This window comes from Ciconia boyciana, chromosome 11, assembly GCF_034638445.1.
Source record: "Ciconia boyciana chromosome 11, ASM3463844v1, whole genome shotgun sequence".
Taxonomy (NCBI): Eukaryota; Metazoa; Chordata; class Aves; order Ciconiiformes; family Ciconiidae; genus Ciconia; species Ciconia boyciana.
In genome coordinates this window covers 24,383,170-24,396,664 of record NC_132944.1, presented here as the reverse complement: position 1 = coordinate 24,396,664, position 13,495 = coordinate 24,383,170, and the positions used below count along the sequence as shown (strand labels likewise).

Genomic DNA, 13,495 nt, shown 5'->3' with positions numbered 1-13,495 from the left:
AGGACATTATGGTGATGCCGTTTACCACCAGCTACTCTATTTCAGCCAGATTTGTCTGCTCAATTGAGTTGAAGGTCTTTGTGTCTCAACTCTGGAGCAACAAGACATCACCCAAGGACAGGGATTCCATTTGTGTAACTGTAGATACAATTTTGCCTTCAGCCTTTTATTTTTTGTTGTGGTGCAAAAGGGAGGAAGGAATTTGGCTATGTTTTAGAGGTTGAATTTTCTGGGCTGGCAGTGAAGTAAAACATATTTCAGCTTGTAAACTGAGCACACTTGGCAGGGAAGCAGAGAAAGACAATAAACATGGAACCCCGCAAAGCTATTTTTACAGTCTGTTTTTCAGAGAGAAACTGCACTTTAAGATGTGTGCAACAGCTTCCAGAAGCCTGCAGGATATTGACTCGGAGGGGGTTGTTTTCCCTGTTCCTTAGCAGAGAAAACTTCTGTCTTGACATCAGAACGATGTGAAAAAAAAATTCTTGGAGCGGCACTCATTTAGAGTGAGAAGTGACCACCAAGCTGCACACAAGGAAAGCGGAGCTCTATTCCATCGGTATGGAGTGCTCTTGGGGAAGAGCAGGTTATCTCTCAATTAGAGCTTTGTAGTGAATGTTTTCTAACGTTTGTGAGTGTTTAGAACTGGTTTGGCCTCTTCATACAGATGGTGTTTTTGTCTAAGGAGGAAAAAAATATAGGACCAATATAGGCCACTGTATTGAAGTGCTGGAAAAACTGACTGAAATCCAGAGCCTTCTTTGGAAGGTTTCCATCTTTGGCAAGGAAGCTAGAAGCTTGGTTTGGACAGGGTCACTTATTTTAAAAAATGATCTGTTTAGTGTACCTCCCAATAAAGTTATGCTTTTTTGCATAATTACATAATGTGGTCCATCTTGGTTGGTAGAGATGTAGTGAGTGACCTTTTATGTTCTGGTAGTAAGTAGTGCTTAGTATTTTATGTCCTGATAAGTACAAAATCTTTTGCTACAGTGCAGGTTTTGCATGAGTTCCATCATTGGTACACCATAGCTACTTTTCTCCTCATATCTGGAGAGGTGAGATAGGTCCATACGAGCCTTGTAACTCCTAAGACCTCTGCTCCATGCTGAGGCAAAGTAATATTGCATCACCTTGCTGCTAAAATAATAGAATTTTGACATAAGCTTTTGTACAAAGAGCACTGAAACCTAGAATTCAGAGTAATATTTTAGATACGCTGGTGGTAATATTGAGGTAAGTATTAAATGAAGAGTACCTTACAAACTATCCCTCAGGCCCAGAAATAATGGGGCGACCATTGCAAGGGTTCAAATCCAAGTGCTCGGAAAACGCGTTCCAATGTTACCCCAAGTTGTTACCTGGCACTGCTCATTGAATTAGCTTCAAGTAGACATCAAAATCCATGGTTTAATTTAAAATACTTTCTAGATAAAACATTTTAATCAACATACTCTTTCAGGTTCTAGCAGATGTAGCAATCTGTGACAACTATTCAGAAAGCCACAGTATATAAAATGTTTAATTTGTAGAAAAGGCCAAGAAGAAAGACCTGGAAATACAGAAATAGGATGGCTTGGAAAGGCCCTCAGGTTTTTTTGTTTTGCTTTATGCTTTCAAACACATTAACTTGTTCAAAGCTACTAATCACATTTGAACTCTCTTCTCCCTCCTCCCCCTTTATATTATAGTTGAATTTTTATCTTTCTGTCTCATTGCTTTTCACAGTGATTAGTTGGTTCAGTGTGATTTTTATCATATTCATCGCCTGTTTGAATTACCCTTCAGTATGCAATTATCCTATCACAGAATGTCCTATTTTTGTGCTGTCAGATACATAAAATAAATGGAAAACTGAAAGTGCTAAACCAATTATATAACCTTTTGTCATCTACTTACTGACGGAAACCCTTGCAAACAACTTTCTTTTTTCTTTTTTTTTTCTCCTCCCACTCCCCAGTGTTCACTATTTACCTTAGATTTATGTGAGTTCAGGATATTCCTGTTAACCATTTCCTTCCTAATACTGCCCTACTTGATCGAATTTCAGAGAGTCAACTTCAGATTTTATTTTGAAATATTTGTGACATGATTTAAGTTAAAACTGCCGAAGAGTGGTTTTGATTCAATGTCGCTAATGCTTTGTTTCTAGCTGTGACAAATATAGATGCATCCATTTACCTTTAAGACTATGACATTTGAGTTGGGAAAAATCTTACTGCCTATAAGGTGGGATAAGTGGAAATGTTTCCTGCATTGTTCAGCAGTGGGTTTAATTTTACAGCCAAACCCAAATAATCCGTTGAGAGCCTTGCGTAGTCGGCTGTCACTTGTGGTATTGCTTCAGTTGCTTTTCCTGGACTGTTAGTGATTTCACTCATAGGAAATGTGCTTGATCAGTCTTAATTTAAAGTTAGCTGTGATTTTTTTTTTTGAAATCTTTTAGAAGGTTTTATGATACTTTAGTGACTCCACTCATTTGAAACTGAAGCGAATAGAGCACGGTGACATGATGCTTAGTGACAAGTGACTACTGCAACAAACTTGATAGTGAAAAAGAGGTGGAATTAAAACTATTCATTTGGTGCTTTTACTTTTCCTAGTTATTGGTGTAATAGGAAAAAGAAAATCAAAGGAAGATAGAGGGAAGTGAAGAAGAAACCAAAATGAAAGATAAATAAGTTATTAGGGAATATTCAAAAAGCTATTATTAAAACTTTAGCTATGCAGTTAAATTTCCATTTTCATTAGCATTTCTTTGCAAGTAAAGAGAGTCCTGCAAAAACGTTTGTTGATTTACTTGTAAGATGGCAAATCAAGTGTTAAGGATTATTTTTCTTTAAGGCAACTACTGTTGCTGCAGCAGAAAATGCAAATAAAAGAGATTTCTTTTTATTAACTTTTCCTACTGTAGCTACCTGGTGTTCATTGTGAAGCTGATTCTTATTATAACTGTACTGTGAAAAGTAATTGCTGTTGTACAGTAATTCAATTTCAGTGCATTCATGCATCAGTAAGCCGGGGGGTTTATCTAGAGAAACCTGGGACTTTAAAGCTTTTTATCATGAAATTCCACATGCAGACAAATGTTCTTCCAAGGAGTAGAATATCACCATTTACATTTAACAAACATTTGCAAATAAGAGAAATGGATTTTTTTTCCACCAATGATTTTTACACCAGTCTTCAAACTGCTTTTGGATACTATTAGGATGATATTGTTTATGCACAGTTAAAAAAGTGTTATGTACATTTGAAATGTTTGTGCTTATGCATATGCATGTCTGTGTTTGCACATTTTAGTATGTGGGTGCATATGCGTATGGGTATGTATCTTTACACACAAGCATATTAAGGCTTATATATGTAATATTGACAGATTAAATTTGCTATTGATTTTTTGCATATATATGTAAGCAAAGTATTAAACTACAGGTACTTCATCTGCATATTTCCAAGCAAATACTGGTAAATTCATGTCCTGATCAATAAATTAATTTTTATTTAAAATAAATAAAGTGATATGTTGGTGAGTGCATGTGGTCAAATGAACTTGATTGGATGAGCACAGAGATCATGGCAAGTAATCCAAAGCTGAGAGTGAAAGGTCCTAAACAGAGGAAGTTTCTTTCTCCATAGGAATATTTTGCAGTGCTCTGAATAGACTTATTTATGAAAGCCCAGTAAAGAATTCATACTGAGTATTGTAGTCAATGAATGTAGCTTTTATTTACAAGCAAGTACTTTACTGTTTTCTTGGATGTATTTGGCATTTAACTGATTCTTGGTGTGTAACTTAATGGTAAGTTCTTCCCCATTTGATCAGACACACTGGTACAGAAAGTAGGTTTTGTTTTCTGGTTGGTTGAGGGCGGCATTTAGAACTGAATTTTGAAAGTAGACGCTTAAGTGGACTGATTTCTTACCCACTGTTCAATACCTTTCTGTTCCAGGAGTTACTTCAGTCATTCACTTTAAGATTGCTGCTTCCAGTTGATGTCACTGAACTTGTACAAAAGTGTAATCACAGCAAACAAACTAAACAAACCTAAAGTTTTAGAAAGGTATCATTATTTCACATGTTCTCATTGATAAGGAAGTTTTAATATAATTTGGGGGGGCGGCTTTTCTTCTTAGAGTGGATAATTTTTGTCATGTTCTTCAGCTGAGGTTGTCAACTGCTTTTCTTCCCCCCATTTACATTTGAACCTATTGTCACTTTTGCCAGTGGTTAAATCCCTACAAGTGTCATCAGAATCAGGGAATGGTTACAGGGCAGAGTCTGTGTCCTCACTGAGGAAAGGCAGAGAAAACTCCGTCCTAAGAAAGGACTGGAGAACATAGTGCAGTGGAAGGGCACTAGGGGTGATATAGAAGGCACCTGAATAAATTATGGGAGGTTTGTTTAATAGATGAGGGGTAGAAGCAAAAAAAATATTGTGGTAAGATGTTATATGGAAAATAGGAACCCGATGAAGGATGAAAAACAAAACAATCAAACAGCAAAGAAAGGCACCTTTCTGTTCAGTAGTCTTGGATCTGTGTTCTTAATACCATTGAGCTGTTTTTTGGTTTTGTGCATGCACGTCTGTGACCAAAGCAGATGTAGTTCTGAATGTAGGGGAGTATATCTGTTGAATTAGATAAAATAGCATTTTTACGCCATTAAATTTAAAAGAAGTCTGGCTTGAATGAATATGTTGTATTGAAAGTACACTTAACACATACATTATCTTGAAGGAGCATTTAACTCCAAGTGGAAGTACTAATCTTCAGCATTGTCTAAGTAGGTTATTGGCTGATCAAGGGTAACCACATTATTGTCTAGACATTCACAGGACCTGCAAAGCTTTGGATCTTTTGTGCACCCTACAGCTCAGAACACTTCCCAGCAGTATTATTATCTTACTTTTATATCAAAGATCAAATATATCAAAATGTAACATACTACAAGACATTGCCAATGTCCTAGGCCCATTGTGTATTATGTTTTTGTACAGCCAGGTGTCTCTGGTGCAGACATCATTATGTAGAAAATAATCTGTTTGATATTCCTTCCTTCCACTATCGTTTTAAATGGGATATTAAAATAACAGCCATCTGCATAATTTTCTACCTTTTATTTCTTCATATATAATCTGTGAATTAAGAACTGCTGGAATGTAATCTCCAGTTTACATTCCTGCATGCTGGAGAATTTTTGTAAAACCTGTTAAATCAGGGAAGTTGAGGTTGTCACTGCTGTGTCATTATGAGACAATGCCAATTAAGAGCATTTACCGAGGACAGAACATTTTGCATGGTACAATCTAAATACTAAAATTTTGCATTTTAGTATTTAGATTGTACTTTGTTAACTTGGAAGTTGAAAAATAGTGGCTTCCCGCTAAAGAAAAATTGAGGCAACAGTGAGGAATACTCCAGGTGAATTTTGAACTGATTTTTTTTGAGACTGTCTTAAATGTACGCTGTCTTCACTGCCCACCATATATTTTATTACACTGTATTTTCATCCTGATTTTCTATCGCTTTGATCAAGGCCAGATTGGGAATGGCATTCTTGAGAAGAGATGCAAATAATCATTCACATTTCATATTCATGTAATATAATAGAAGATAGAAAGGTCTTAAACGTCAAAACTTATTACTTGGCTAGGCTCACAGTTTCTAAATGTATAATAAACATGTTTTCACTATCCACACAGTTCCCTCATTGAGCTAATTTGCATCTGCAGAATTAGAAGGAAGGAAAATGAATATCAACATGCACTCTTTAAAATTGTGCTGCTCAATGGGTGCTATTCTGGCTCTCTGGATTTTTTTTCTTATACAGTAAGACAGGTTGTTTTTTTGTCAGCAGGTGGAAATGAAAAAAAAATACCATTAAGTTTATAAAATTGCTGGAGGAAAAAATTATAAATGGTTGTGCGTGGAAGGAAATTATGGTGAACCAATCCAGTGTCACTATAAATAGTTTTAAATGACAGAATAAAGACAGAATGAATAAAGGAGAGATGGCTACAATTGTGTTAATTACTGCCAACAAATTAAAGGTTTTCAGCAATATTTTTGTATTCACATCTAGTATTTTAACTGTAATTGTTGCTAGTTACTTTTGGTATCATTTGAATTTTGCTCACAGTTCTACTGGTCTTCATATGTGAGTGATGAGTTTCTGTTCTGAAAGCATTAAGAGCTTTATTTACTTTTTGGCAAATTAGAGTATGCTGGAAAATGAAAAGATGGTTAGTAATCCACTGACAGTCAGTGGAGTATTCAGGAGCAGAATACATAACCTTGATAGTCATAGTTTGAAGAATATTTAGAGGCACAGCAAATATTTCTCTTGTTTATTGCCGTTGGACTTAAGGGTTGCTTTTGCCAAAGGTGTAGAAGTTAGGATCTTCGACAAATGAAGCATTAGCTAAAACTATTCTAGTGCAGATCAGCTCGATCACATATTGCTCCTTTGCTTTTTACTTCTTTGAGTTTCCCAAGAAATGTGTGTATTTCTAAACAGATACTGCTATGAATTCTGAAAGGCAAAAAAGTTTCTTTTTATTGGAGCGTAAGTAGGCTTCTCTTCTCCTTAGCCTTCATTCCCATCACATAGCTGCAATATGAGTGCTCAGGCTGTCCTCAGGTGCGTTGCTGGTGAACAAAAGAAATGAAGGGAAAAGCTACAATCAGTTTCTCATACCTGTACTACCTGTGTAATGGAATAGATAGGTTTATTAGAAGTTAGGGATTTTGTCTATAGACCTCTCTGAATCATAGCAGGGAGCCCAAGTGCGTTAATTAAATCTTTGTCTAACTCTTGCATGTCCTAAAATCCAGGTTAGCTGAGTCTATAGAAAGCTATTCTTTAAATGAGGGGGGAGGCAAAACCTGAAAAACTCAGCTGCTTTTTCTCATGCATTGAATTTCTCAGTGTTTAACTTCCACAGAATGAAAAGAAAACCAGCAAAAACTTCAGGGAGATCTTTGCTGCTTAATCATTTATTTTTTAACAGTTCAGGAATGCCTTCATTGCAAAGACTTTAATTAGATCAAAAGGATTTTGTAAATCAACCTTTTTTTCTGCTCAGAATGAATTTTCTGTTTTCAGTCTCTGAGTACTTATACGTATTAAAGAAAACTTTAATACAGAAAGTGAAAAGGTACATTTTTTGAGGAAGGAGCAGTTGTTACTGTTGATCATGTTTAGGAGATTCAGGGATATGTATTTGTCAAGATTTCCAGGGAGTTATGTACATAACCTGGTACATGTAGTATCTAGGAACTACTGTTTCCTAAATGCATGCTTTTAAGGCTCTGCAAATTTGGAGCTTTCATTGTCTTGGTACAGCTTGAAATAAGTATCTACAAAAAGTGAAGCAACTTGAACTATGCTTTGAATTTTGGCTGGCTTTAAAACTCTGCCATGTTTGCATGTTAAAAAAAAAAAAAAAAAAAGGTCCACACAGTCTAGCCAGTCTTAGGAAATTTAGTGACTTTCTTTTGGAAGTTCAAATTTAGAAAAAAATAAAAATACTCTTAAGAAACAAGGGGGAAAAATAGACTTGTACAGAAAACCTAAAAGCATTTGCTGCTGGAGATGATTATGATGGTTTCATCTTCAGTGCTGAGAAAAGAAGTGAAAAGTATTTAAAGATAGCTCATTCAAATATGGAACACTTATCTGAAAATACAGGCAGAGAGAAAAATCAAGCAGCCACTTCACAGAATAATTCTTGTATTAGACTTCATTGCAAAAGTACATAACATTTAGTCTTTGCCATCAACAACATAAAATAGCTTTCCACACAGCAGGAAGAAAACAATAAAGTAGTTTTGGAAGAATGAAGTAGGATAAATTAGCCTCATGTATCCTTCTTTCTTATCACTGTTTTAGGCTCTTAGCATATTTTAGTATTTTACATTAACTTTATTTTAACAAAAATAGTTATATTGTCCAACTTTGCTGTTCAATGTATGATTTAAACTAGTCACTTCAAACAGTAATGTATTATAATTAAAATTTAATTGCACTTGCACGACTGTCACCTGTTTGATTTTCAATTATAATTCTTATATTGTAAATTCATGTCATTAAATCTATTTTCAGAATGATAAGAGTGATTCTCAAATTTTACAAATACTGGTACTCTTATGTCATTAAAAAATTAATGAAAAAAGTTCAGAGTCAGCTCACTTTTAGAGTACTTATTATTAATTGACTACTTTAAATATTCTCTTGAGAAGATGCACTATAGCTTGCTTGCTGTTTATGTAACATTAGCCTGTTTTCCGAAACCTTACATACATTCAATTTAATGCTTAGATAATGAAAAAAGGTATCTTCTTAAAGAGAATGCTCAATTTGGTGTAACCTGCATTGGTACAGAGCGGGTTTTCAAGCTGCTGCCTCCTTTTCTCATTGCCGAATGACGCCAACCTCCCGATTCGGTCTGGGGGGCACGAGGGAACGCTGGAGCAGCGGCAAGAGCTCTCCTGGAGTGATTCAATGGGTGGTCGTTTCTCAGTATTTTGAGCAGGAGAGAGACTATCATCTCTGTGTGATTCTTCATTTTGAGAAGTGAACAAAATGGTATAGCCCTGACTCTGCAAAGTTTTTGAAGTGTGCTCCTTGGCTTGTGGTGCTGTGCCGTGGGGAACTACTGCGTTCTACAGCCGCTTGTCGTGTGTCGCTTGCCTCCCAAACGCGCCTAGCTAACCGATTGTACTGCCTCGCCCCGTAGTTGGGTCAGGAGGTACGTCAGGTCCCAAGCGCTGGATTGGAAACTCTTTGCACAACGGGTGACTGTGCTGAGCTGGTAATAAACTGGTGGAAAACCAGTCTGGGAGTTGTTTGCAGTTTCAGTCTTGCGTCCACCTAAAACCGCTGCAAGTCTTCCTCCATAGTAGCTCTTAAAGCACTCAGAAGCATTTCAATGAAAAGAACTGTTAAGAGAGTTCATTAATATTTTTTAAGAACTTTAACTCTTCGCTCTGCTCTTTGTGCTAGAGCTTCCAGCGGGCATTGCGTTAGGTATGTTAGCTTGGCCTCAACTGCCACTGAGCACCATGGTGCGAGAAGAGCCTCCTACACAGATAACTGAAGGCAAATACCCCATTTATCCTCTTCACTCCCACCTTTCTTGAGTTTGACTTCAGTGTAATTAGGTAGGAAGATGCCTGCTTAATCTAAAATACTTTCAGCTTAGTTCGTTTGTTACATCATCCGTAACAGCTGATTATGTATTCCAAATGTACACGGCGCTGGTCAGCATGCTTACTTTATCTTTCACCTTTTGGATTTTTAACACTTACTGGTTCAAAAGTTATTCTGCCTCATCTCATTTTTTCTGAACACTATAGTTACTTTTATCTTCTTATTTGAATAGATTTGTGCTTTACAGATTTATACAATCAACCCATCATGCTCCTTCCCCCAGCTGAACAGTTTCTTTAAGACTGGAAAAGCAAGTGGACTCCAGCAGTGTGCTTTTTAAGCGCACAGGCTCTCATCTTTCTAGGCAGCTTCTGAGGAGGGTGGGGGTACAGAAACTCTTCACAACAGCATTGACTTTCAGGTGGTCACAATTTCTGATGGAGTAAATCAGGAGCGCAGGACTGTCATGACTGGCCTAGTGCTATGTGAAACGCTTTCGGGAGACAAAAGCAGATTGAAAGTGAGGCGAGACGCTGCTTTTTTTCCTGGAAAAGCAGGGGGTTTTGACAGCGAGTTAACTGAAGCATTTAATTAATATTCTTGGTTTGAAATGTTTTTTAACAGCTGTGGGAAACGCAACTGTACTAAAACATCAGACTTGATGCTGTAGCTAGAACTTCAGATGTTTAAAGCTAATCTTAATTCTGATGAATACCAAGAAAAAGGCTCAAGTTTTGTTTGTTAGCCTGTACTTCGATGTGCTTGCAGGTTGGCACTGGCTCTTCAAGAAGTCTTCTCCCCATCAGCTTCCACTGGTGCTTGCTCCTCTCTCCTTTCTCCATTGCCTTTCCTTGCCCTCCACTGTGCTGTGGCAAATGTTTGTGTGCCTGTGCAGGGTAAGGTCTGAGAATTATAAGACTGAAGAATTATCCAGGCCAGAAACCCCAAACCAAAAACCTAAGAGAGGCTTGCTTTCCCTTAGATTAATTAAGATTTTGTTCATTGCATGAGATGAAAAATACTTGTAACAGCAAAGCACAGGAAGGCGATAGGAGACAGGAATGAATTGGACAATATGATGGAGACTGCTTTTTTTTTTTTCTTGTGGGGGTGGCAGTGATGGCTTCAAAACCATATTGAACCATCTTCCTATTTGTTTGGATGTTTTTTAAGCTCTGTGGTGACTGCGCAGCTGCTTAGGGAAATTATCTAATCACTTGTGTGTAAATGAGATGCTTCAGGTCCGACGATGTACGTGTTACTGTGCTAAATCTTTTTTGCTGTTGCATTCCATACTGTTACAGGTGAGCATCTCCTCCTCCAAACCATTTGTAGATAATCGATTTCTTATATATGTTAGCTGCAGAAAGCTGGGCTCTTGAGCTCAAACTGTAGATGTCTGATCAAAAGTGTTTCAAATTAGTAACCTGAATCTCTAGAGCTTCAGAAAAAAAGAAACAAGATTTGGAACGTTCAGGTTTTGAGGGAATAAGGCAAACTGGCTCACACACAGCACGTATCGATTGTTAGATTTGAGGCTTTTGCTAGGCAGAAGAGCAACATCCCAGGAACAACATAAACCCACTGAAGCCTGATCTCATAGTGCTCAGATTCTGACGGTGCTTCAGTCCTTGACACTGGAGATCAACCAGCTTGAGGGAGGGGTGATAGAAGGGGCGGAAGGAACTCTGCTAAAAACATAGCCTTGCTGTCGATCGATTTTACTGATTGATTAAAATGTGCTTAAAAATAACATGTTAAGGGATTTCAAATCACTTCCAAAGATGGACTCTGAATGTGGGGTTTCATGAAAATGTCCAGGCAGTCCTTTCCAAGTACACAGACAAAAGGATCTTCAAACATTGATGTTGCAGAATTAGGATTTGTGGACAGAACAGCTGAGGACTGCAGTACTGCAGTGCACTCATGTAAGAGCAGGTACAGAGCATGACGTGTGTGCTTGAGATCGATTCGTCTCAAAACAGAAAAGCAAAGTTAAAAATCCCTGGGGGTGGGGAAGCAGAAGTGTGATTTTTGGTTTTGTGGTATTTTAAGTTTGGAAGGAAGAGCTACTGTGTAGCTCATGTTCATACTTCCAAGTCTCTCTCTCAAGCATTGTGTCATTTTGTGCTTTGTCTTTGGTGCTGTAGCAATAGTAAGAACAGTGTAGGCATTTATTTCAGGTAGCATCTTGATTTCAATACCATGTAATTATGCCACATTAACTTTGATATATGTTTTAAAATCAGTTACACTGAAGGGAACAAACAATAAATTATAGAGAACGCTTTATAAATTATTTTACTGTCCATGTAAGTAGATACAGCTATGTATTCTTGGATCAAACATGTTTCTCCGTCCTTTAAGCTAGCACAGCAGATCTTGGATGATTGCTTCTGGCAGTGCTGCGCAACTACTCCAGGAGGACAAACTGTTTGTGTAAATCATAACAAAAAAGGTGTTTCATGGAAGAAATAAACAGTTCCAAACTAATACTATAAATTAAAGTTTTATTGATGAATCTGTTTTTTATTATAAAGGTTAAATTACAGCAATCATTGTGGCACAAAGCACTAGAGAAATACTACATTATAGAAAAATCTTGTGCCCTGTATTTCTCATGGGCCATTTCAGTGAGATGAAAAAAATGCAACAAAAACATTATATGCAAGAAAAAAAGGAAATAACTGCTCTGTACCTGTGAGTCTTTGTTTAAAAAACAAGCTGGAATTGGAGAAGCAAGCTATGCTGCAGAAAAATGCACTGAGAGATTTCGACTGCACTTAGAGATTTCATGGATCTTCATGTTACCCTTCCCAGATTTATCGTGGCATGGGCTATACACTCCAACCTCCCCAAAAGGATTACAGGACAACTTTTTATACACATCAGAAAAAAATTGTGGGATATCTGAGGTTAATTCTTTAATTCTCATGTGTAAGGGTAAGACAGTATTTAAAACCGCTTTAACTGGTAAATCTTTGGCACAGGCAGGGGACACTCTAAGGGAGAACACTGGTAAACATTTTTATTTGCTCGTTTATACCTCACTTTGTTTCAACAGTGGGGTTTTTGGTTTTGGTACCTTTTGGGGCTAGCACGATGAGGGGATTTTGTCCTCCTTAACACAGTGAGCAGACTACAATAAAATCTGTAATTAAAAAATATTGGCTTATATTGTAAATTTCATTATATTGAAAAAACTGAGTTTTGTCAGGAAAATCATATTTTTATTACTGGTTTCCCATATCTGGTGGTGAGATGGTAATTTAGCACTTTCTAAATGTGCCAGTAAATTAGTAATTCTAGAGTCATTAATTTTGCATTTATCTTAATTGTGTTACATTTATGGATATTTATGGAGTTTTACTTTTTTACACTTGAAAAATATTACTACAGTGTTATTTCTGAGATGGGTCTAAGAAGACTAAATTATCTTATTTTAATGCAAATATTTTTGACATATAAAAATGGAAATACTGCCTTGATTTGTGAATTAAGCAATTTTCATTTAAATGTCACTATGAACCATTATAGAAATGGGAATAGTTATTTTCCTTTTGCATTTAGATAATTCCATGCTCACAATCTAGAAATTAAATCACTAACCTCTTGATCTTTTTTTTTGACTGAAGTTCAATAAGGGATTGGATAAATTCATAAAAGATGAGTCCACAGGTGGCTAATTAATATACTGATGGACAACCTTTAACTCAAGAAGCCCATAAAACACTGATTGTCATAAGCTGGAATGGTTTACTGGAAAAAAAAAAAAAAAAAGGATTTTGTCCTGTTTCCGAAGTTCTTTTCTTCAGCGTGCACTGCTGACCACTGCTGGAGAGAGGTTTGGAGCTGTCTGTCTTGTCTCTTACGTGCTGACGTTATATGAAGTGATAACATAGACTCATAGCTGTGATTCTGTAAAGTTATTAGATGAATGCTATGCTTTTGAAAGACTAAGTAGTTTGCTGCGCTTACGCTACAGTTCTTTGGGAGCTGGTATAAGCTTTAACTAAAAAGTTATATTTTATTTTACAAAATGCTGCATGTTCCTGTCTTTTGTCTTCTCCCCCTTATCATCTTGTTTTCTGAGCTCATATCAGTGTGATACGGCATCAGACACAACCACGTGCTGAACCTTCAGCTTTTACTTTTCTGCCCAGAGAGAGAAGTGAACCACGCAGATGACGCTGGCCTCGCTCCTTTCTGCAAACCCAAAGCAACTCAGGAGAAACTCAGAATATTGCATGATAAGAGTGAAGCAAAATTTCCTCAGAACTAGATCAACACAACCCCAAAGTATAAAAACAGTAGCATAAAAACAGAGAGCTGCCTTTGGTT

The 13,495-nt window shown here is 36.9% G+C and overlaps 1 protein-coding gene across 1 annotated transcript in view; it reads left to right on the top strand.

Moving 5' to 3' along the window:
- The window catches only part of CACNA2D3 (calcium voltage-gated channel auxiliary subunit alpha2delta 3), a 478,745-nt gene that overhangs the window by 104,870 nt on the left and 360,380 nt on the right, over nt 1-13,495 (top strand). The gene's annotated exons all lie outside the window — the stretch shown is intronic.